The sequence below is a fragment of the Rhipicephalus microplus genome, unplaced genomic scaffold (genome assembly GCF_043290135.1).
Source record: "Rhipicephalus microplus isolate Deutch F79 unplaced genomic scaffold, USDA_Rmic scaffold_24, whole genome shotgun sequence".
In the NCBI taxonomy this organism is placed as follows: domain Eukaryota; kingdom Metazoa; phylum Arthropoda; class Arachnida; order Ixodida; family Ixodidae; genus Rhipicephalus; species Rhipicephalus microplus.
In genome coordinates, this window is record NW_027464597.1 from 5,211,971 (window position 1) to 5,220,979 (window position 9,009).

Consider the following 9,009-nt stretch of genomic DNA (forward strand, 5'->3'; position numbering starts at 1 on the left):
AACCTCCGCCGCGCTGTAGTTTAGGCCCAGCAGGTTGCGGAAGATGAGGTCGGCCCAGGCACGCGGCGTGAGACCCACTGCTTCTCGCCTGCAGGCGCGACCAGCGGTGTCGGGTCATGTATAGTCAATGCCGGTAATGCGCCAGAAATATATTGAAGAAGAACGGCTGTTAGTGCTAGTCGGTTCAACTCCATTATGCCACGTTGCTCAAGGTCGCTTGTTGAAAGATTTTGCCTGTTCGTATATATTATAATATGTGTGCTGCAAAAAATAAATTCAGTTGGTAGTCAGCGCTCGAGCCGTGACCATTCCTCTTTGCCTTACGTTTCTAGCCTTCCGTTCGCTTTTCTTCCAGCACTTTCGGACTTGAGCTGCTATCTTTATTATTACGGTAACGTGGCGTTGCTTTTAACGGCGAAGCTGGTAAAGCTCACAGAAAAGCGCCCCTGCTCCGTAAAACTAATCCTTGTAATCAGTGGGCATGTGCCGCAGAATTTGGGCACATCCAACTGTCACAAAACGAGCGCTCAAAAAGGAAGCGCCGCCAAATTCTCGCGATAAAGCGCGGAAGAGACGCCGCGAGGTCAACGATAAAAAAAAGAAAACAAGCATCCAAAGACTCCCAGGGCGGTGACTCTCTCCCCTCGGAAGCGTAGGTTCGCCGACAAACCTCCTCACATCGGCGGCCGAGCAAGCACTCGAAATTTCTAGATGGAAAGGGGCGTGGTGATACCGGGTTGAGTCATCCGTCGCGAACGGCCTTGACGGCCTTCGAACCTTCTCGCCCTCTCTCCAGCCTTCACGGCGTCTCGCGCCGACGAAATGATGAGAACTTTCTTGAATGTCGCGCGGAAGGTATTTAATCGAGCAGCCGAGATGAGAGATCAGGAGAAGACGGAAGTTAGCGCCAGAGCGCGTAGGGTATACTGCCGTGTAGTCGGCGAAGGTTTTGTCCGTAGAGACAAAGCAGGAGAGGAAGATGATTTCCACCTGAGGGGTGACGACTCGAGCTACAGGCAAGAGTGTGTGTTTACCGCTATCGAGCGAAGACGCGTGGCAACAGCTGCGTGTGTGAAGCCGACGTGTTTCTGGCGAAGAAGTTGAAGCTTGGAGAGTGGCCAATTGAAGACGCGAGGTTTCCTGGAAGAGAAACTTCAGGGGCAGCGGAACGACAACAACGCTGGACTTTGAGTGAGTGATTCTCGGAAGAGAATCATCCAGACTTTTGTTCCAAGAACTTTGGACTGAATAGGTTTTCTATCTCTTTAGTCTTTAAGTGTCTTGGTTGTTCAACGCATGCGACTGCATTGTAGTGCGTATTGTTGTCTGTGTCCGTTGTTTCGAGTGTGGCTGATTTTACTGTGTAGTACGTTGTTGGATTGGTGACATATTGAACTCAAATATTGTGGAGTGTGCATACTTGTGTATTAGTTTTGATCTGCCAGTATTGAGAATATAATTTTGTTCGCTTATGAACTCTCGGCTCTGACTTGTTCTTTGGGCCACAGCCGGCGTCCGCTGGCGCGCCAAAAAGGACCACTTCTAAATTGTCCACGCTTTCGTGGTGCGGTTCGGGGGGCCGATACTTCGGCCCTTGGAATTAGCCCGGCGATCGCCTCCCAAATTAACGGGACCTGTGACAATTATTCTGGCGTCCGCGACAGGACCTTTTGGTGCACAGTGTGTCCAAAGTAGTGAGAAAGAGCCTCGAGTTGTTGATAGTGCTATCAGAACGATTTTGTGTGTTGTTCAGTGTTCTCGTTAAAAAGTGCAGGGGAGTGTTCCGATAGACTGATTTAGGCAGAGACTTTTTACACGCGGCAAGACTTTATTTGCGAGACACCATGGATCTCGAAAAGTTAGTCGCTATTGGTTAGAAGATTGGTCTTTCTGGCGCCGAACTATAGAAGTGGGTCACCCAGAAGGAAAAAGAAGAAAAAGAGAGGGCCAAAGAAGAAAAGGCAGCTGAGCTGGAAAAAGAAAGGTTGGCGGTCGAAAGAGCCAAAGCGGAAAAAGAAGCTGAGTTGGAGAGAGAGAGAGGTTGGCCGCTGCCAAGGAAGAAAAAGCAGCTGAGTTGGAGAGAGAGAGGTTCGCAGCTGAGAGCGCCAAGAAAGAAAGAGAGCAGCAATTGAAGTTGGAGCTGGAGAGAGAAAAGTTGGCAGCCGAAAGGGCGAGAGAAGAAAGAGAGCTGCAATTGAAGTTGCAGCTGGAGAGAGAGAAGTTGGCAGCCGAAAGGGCGAGAGAAGAAAGAGAAGCGGAGATGGCTGAAAGGGAACGGCAGCGGCAGCACGAGATGGAACTCGAGCGGCTCCGTTTGCAACAGCGAAGTGAAACTCCCGTCCAAGCTAGAGTTGAAATCAGTGAACGGGAAGATCATGGCTTCCGCTTGAACCCAAGCAAGCTGCTCGTAGCGTTTGATGAAAGGAAGGACGACCTTACGCGTACCTTCACAGATTTGAGACGATTGCAAGGAGCCAGAATTGGACGGAACATCATTGGGCAACTGCTTTGAGTACTTGCTTGAGTGGTGAAGCGCTCAGTGTGTACGGTAGGCTGACGCCGACCGATGCAGCCAACTATGCAAAGGTGAAAGCTGCTTTGCTGAAGCGATTTAGATTCACTCTGGAAGGATTCCGGGACAGATTTCGGACAGGAAAGCCAGCTGATGGGGAGACGGCTACGCAGTATGCCGCCCGACTTTGCCATTATTTCGACAGATGGATTGAACTTTCAGGGACAGCGCAGGAGTACGATGAGCTTAGAGAGCTCCTAATTAGAGAAAAATTTCTTACTGGCTGCCACCCAAGGCTGTCGCTGTACTTGAAAGAGAGGAAGGCTGAGTCACTTGAAGGAATGCTTGAGTTGGCTGATCAATTCTTGGAAGCGCAAGGTGGAACTAATTTGGCCAAGGTCAAGAAGGAGTGTCCCGAAGATTCGAAAAATTCGGCACCCGAACAAAAGAAGCGTGCCCCGGAGAGTGTTCCGCGATGTTTTATGTGTAACCGAGTGGGTCATCGCGCGAGCAACTGTCGTACTAACATTACGAGCCCTACGGTAGTAAAATGTTTTAAGTGTGGTCAGACTAGGCACAAAGCAGAGGCAAGTCGAAACGGAGCGAGTCAAACTCACCAGGTATCCTGTGTGCAAGCGGCACCGAATCCGGTAATAATGCCATCACCGATGGATTCGTAGAGTTTAAAAATGGGGAGAAAATTCCTATTGTGGGTGCTGTAATGACAAAACAGCCAACCGGTGTCACGAAGGGAATGCCAACGCTGCCTGGAAAAGTTGCGGGCAAGAAGATTACGGTTTTAAGAGACACCGGTAGCTCCACGGTTATCGTCCGGAGAAATTTGGTACGGGAAGGTGAGTTAACAGGCAAAACGAAACCAGTTTGCCTTATTGACAGTACGGTTCGGATGCTTCCCGAAGCAGAAATAGAGGTTGAAACCCCATACTTCAACGGGAAAGTTACGGCTCTATGCATGACGAACCCCCTGTACGACCTCGTCATCGGAAACATCGATGGGGCGCGAGGGCCGAATGATCCAGAATGATTGGGAGAAGACCCGAAGATGGAGTTCCCGCCAACACAGGGACCGCGAGATACAGCGGAGAAAAATCCAGTGAAGGATTTCACTTGAGCCCAAGGTGAAGCCTGGGCGCAAGAGACAGTGAAAGAGAACAGCATCGTGTTGAATGAGTTCACGTGCTGGGCAGCTGGACTTACGTCGGCACGACCTCAATCGACCGACAGTGTAAAGATGACGGAGTCGGCCAGACAGGCCCAATGTCGTGACGTGAACAAGGGGGTGAATAACCGGGCAGGATCAGTTGAGCGTGATGACCCGATAACAATGTCGGAAGTGACAACGATGGCTGAGACGCCGCTTCAGATACCGTCGTTGGAAGGGGCTCGCCGGAACAAAACGAGGAAAAACAACAATAAGAAGAGATCGAGAGCACCACAAGAAAGGGCGCAAGCGCTGCTCGAAATGCACCGGATAGGTGTCGAGGTCGATTCGAAATGTGTTTGACAGTGCTATATGTTAAGTTAATGTGGGAGTTGTCCTGTGTGACAACTGTATGTCGAGCGAGTCAAAATGTTTGTTACGGTGATGTGATGCGATGTATTGTACAATTGTTGTAATGAAAGAACTGTGTACATTTGTATTGTTTGGAATATGTGATGGAGTGTTGTACTCATGTACCTGTGGTTATATTTCATGTGTTGTGAGATTAAATTACAATGTACAATTGTATTGAGTGATCTGTTGTGAATGTGACGTGTCATGAGCGACGGACTATGTTGCAGTCTTTGAGAGTGTGGGGACTGTTCGCACTCGTTTGTGTGGTTTTGAATATTATGAGATAATATTCTTAAAGTGGGGGGCAGTGTCACAAAACGAGCGCTCAAAAAGGGCGCGCCGCCAAATTCTCGCGATCAAGCGCGGGAGAGACGCCGCGAGGTCAACGACAAAAAAAAGAGAAAACAAGCATCCAAAGACTCCCAGGTCGGCGACCCTCTCCCCTCGGAAGCGTAGGTTCGCTGACGAACCTCCTCACATCGGCGGCCGAGCAAGCACTCGAAATTTCTAGATGGAAAGGGGCGTGGTGATGCCGGGTTGAGTCATCCGTGGCGGACGGCCTTCGAACCATCTCGCCCTCTCCCCAGCCTTCGCTGCGTCTCGCGCCGACGAAATGATGAGAACTTTCTGGAATGTCGCGCGGAAGGTATTTAACCGAGCAGCGGAGATGAGAGATCAGGAGAAGACGGAAGTTAGCGCCAGAGCGCGTAGGGTATACCGCCGTGTAGTCGGCGAAGGTTTTGTCCGTAGAGACAAAGCAGGAGAGGAAGATGATTTCCACCTCAGGGGTGACGACTCGAGCTACAGGCAAGAGTGTATGTTTACCGCTATCGAGCGAAGACGCGTGGCAACAGCTGCGTGTGTGAAGCCGACGTGTTTCCGGCGAAGAAGTTGAAGCTTGGAGAGTGGCCAATTGAAGACGCGAGGTTTCCTTGAAGAGAAACTTCGGCGAGGGTTCCTGGAAGAGAAACTTCGGGGGCAGCGGAACGACAACAACGCTGGACTTTGAGTGAGTGATTCTCGGAAGAGTATCATCCAGACTTTTTTTCCAAGAACTTTGGATTGAATAGGTTTTCTATCTCTTTAGTCTTTAAGTGTCTTGGTTGTTCAATGCATGCGACTGCATTGTAGTGCATATTGTTGTCTGTGTCCGTTGTTTCGAGTGTGGCTGATTGTACTCTGTAGTACGTTGTTGGATTGGTGACATATTGTACTCAACTATTGTGGAGTGTGCATACTTGTGTATTGGTTTTGATCTGCCAGTATTGAGAATATAATTTTGTTCGTTTATCAACTCTCGGCTCTGACTTGTTCTTTGGGCCACAGCCGGCGTCCGCTGGCGCGCCAAAAAGGACCACTTCTAAATTGTCCACGCTTTCGTGGTGCGGTTCGGGGGGCCGATACTTCGGCCCTTGGAATTAGCCCGGCGATCGCCTCCCAAATTAACGGGACCTGTGACACCAACTACTTACTCACTGCTCCGGCATGGCCTATAATTCTGAGGGGTGAGATGACGAGTACGAAGAGAGAATAAAAATGAAAGAAAAAAAAAGAAAATATAAGAAAGAGAATGTCTTGCCACAAAAATGTTCTTCACAAAGTGTTATTTGTACCTTGGGATCTGCAGGTAAGTGCCCTAGCCACTTGGCTACCCAGGGGTGTCACAGAGCGTATCATAACTTCATGTGGTGTAACGAAGGGGTGAGGAGCGGAAGTGTGGATAATAGATGTGATGGTTAGAATAAAGGAAAAGTGGAAGGGAGAGAGAGATTTGAGACTAGCACAGAGAGGATGAGACAAATAGGGAGAATTGAGTGTAGAGAGATAGTCAACGAAAGAGGGAAAGAAAAAGATGAAAAGCATCAGGCCTCCACGGAAAGTGCAGCACAGTCACAGGGAAAGCTGGAATATCGGCATTTCTCGAAGCCATTGTAGACTTTTTTGGAGCTACTAATACCAGTACGCTTGAAAGGTACCCACTACGTCATAAATCATAATTTTGGTCACCTTGGGAAGCACCCTATGCGCCATTATTCGTCTTTCCGCGTAGAAGCATGGTCCACTTTGTTGATTCGGTGGCCGATGACGAAGAAGAATTTTGACTTAGATCTTTGTATTAGGTTGGAGGCATTCAAAGTCCCACTCGTTAGACAATTCGTATTGTGTGACGCCTGGTTAAAGTATTCACAATGCGTGATTCCTGGTTGTTTATTTACTTTTCTGCCGCGCTATAATACGTATGTTACCGTGGTTATACTTTCTGACATAACGCCTGTACAGGATCTTTTCGTAAAGGGTTTTTGCGCATGAGCATCGCCCTGTGGTAGAAACCGGTTTGCCATGAAGGAGACCAAGGTTAGAGTGCCTTTTCGTGCTGAGTATTTTTTGTTACTTCGTTTTTTTTTATTTCGAGCGATAGCGCTTACAGACACCAGCAGCGGCGGACAAGTACGGTGCCACAAACGGCGCTTGTGTAAAACAGCTTTCGCTGTAACAAGGCAGAGGAGCCCCGCCACGGTGGTCTAGTGGCTAAGGTACTCGGCTGCTGACCCGCAGGTCGCGGGTTCAAATCCCGGCTGTGGCGGCTGCAGTTCCGATGGAGGCGGAAATGTTGTAGGCCCGTGCGCTCATATTTGGGTGCACGTTAAAGAACCCCAGGTGGTCAACATTTCCGGAGCCCTCCACTTCGGCGTCTCTCATAATGATATGGTGGTTTTGGGACGTTAAACCCCACAAATCAATCAATCAGGCAGAGGAAGCAAACATCGCGTAGTCTAGTGACCAGATGCCACACCACATGACCAAGCCGTGCATGCACAGAAGCTAAGCAACTTGCACCGACGCTGACATCACGCGTAACTTCCACTCTACAGTGAATAGCCTGCATCTGCGCCTCATGGTGTCGAGATAGTCGTGGGGCGTCCTAAAAAAGCGCTATATAGGCGTGACGTCTTTCGATTTTTCGTAAACATTCCGCGAGATGGTGACAAAGCTTTGCGTCCAATCTGTAACAATATTGTGGCGGTCACGCCACTTTCTCTGATTGCGCTCGCCCCGTGCGAATAGAAGGACCTTAACAATGGGCGCGTTGCCGGAGCCTATCTACGAGGCAACGTTACGTGTTACAGATATCAGTGACGCATTGTCGTCTGCACAAAATATCCGGCATCATCGAGCGTAAAGAAATTGGCCAGTGTTCACAAAAGGTATTACGTTTAAAATGATCACATGAAAAGCTTACAACCAATCGCGATTCTGGAGATGTCATTGAAGGGGTGCTGTTACCTTTTTACGAAGGCGAGTTTACTCTGCCATGCGAATCTCCTGTATACAGAGATGACTTTGAGCAAGAGTCACGCTCAGCAAATGCTGATATTTGTTTGGATAATCAGTCAATTTTCTTGCGGTGCACCTAACGACATCGACGCTGACTTGATGTCAAGCTACCATGATAATCTTGGTGACATAATGCAGCAGTCTGGCTAGTTGTGATGACGTAAAGCAATAAAACACAAAAGTGGCAGCTTGCGTGTCACCTTCTCGATCGTCTGCTTGCGTCATGCAGTCGTGCAATCACTGTCATCCAGCATACCTGTGAAGCGAGCTAGCAGAGCCTAGAACAATGTACGGGTGCATACTACCGCCTGGTGGCACTGCTAATATGTCGTGACAAGAGTTACTGTATAACTTCAGTCGTGACGTCAGAGTACAATGGGAACAAGAACGAGCTTTTAAGAGAATGCTGCTAATTAACTTTTCAGGGTGCTTTCACACTTACCGATACACTAACTACGCTCTCTGGGGCTTGACTTATTTGACGCAAAAAAAAACCCCAAAAAGTGAGAAATTCAGTGTCATTACTCGTTTCAAGGAAATTGGCAGCCAACTGGTAGGAACAAGCAGGAAACTTAAGAAAATCTGCGTTCAGTCATTAGGAGGCACTGAGTAATGCAGCGTGTTTCAAACGGCTATAGCATGGTCCCAAATTAACCTCTCTGAGCGGGTTGCACACAGAATAGTGTCCCTCGCAAATGCCAAGGCAACGAAGGACGTTGGACGGGAAAGTCCGATTACTCACAGGGGCAATTAAAGTGATTTGACGTTAGAATCGAGAAACATATTGATACTGACCTGTAGAATGACTTAAATCTGGACGTCGAGTCCTCGGTGACTGCATTATCACCATGTTTTTACAAAAAGTGTTTTAGACAAGCCATGTTTGTGTAGCTAACTGATGAACTTGTGAAAAAAAAAACCGGGACCAAGAGATTTGTTTGAGCGCCAGGCCACAGGCCTAACTTCTGCGGGCGGCATGGGGCCCGCATCCAGCATGTTTGTGGCCCCCGGGCTACAGTCTCTTCTCTTGAACTTAATGCAACGCAATGCAACCATGACGCAGATCAAGAGAAAAGGGGACAAACCGTAGCGGTGTCACATCTGTTTGTTGCGAGAGTGCTGTGGTTTGCCTCCCTTTCTATTCGTAAGTTTCCTTGCCTATAGGACACGCACAGGATGGCTCAATGTGGCGCCCGGTGAGACTATTGGAGTCGCTGAGCACATGTGCGGCATGCTCCGCAGTTGTTGTTTTTTTTGCACCGCGATGGCTTTATCCTTTTTGCTGTCGCATATTATGCACCACCTATAGACGCTTCAGAGTTTCGCATACGATGCTTTGTTGAAAGCGAAAAGGTCCTGAATGCCAAACACATCACTTGTTTGTGGCGTACGATGTCCACAGACGTTGCCCTCCACTAAAGGCGCGCATTACGATCATTACGTGGTTTGTCAAGCGAAACTTCAAATAGTGTTATAACATTCTATATTTCCTTTCACGTCCTCAATTTTGAGCTGATACTTATCGATGTAAGATTTCGCGAAGTTATCGCAATGCCGATATTTTTGACGCATTTTCGAAAAAAGT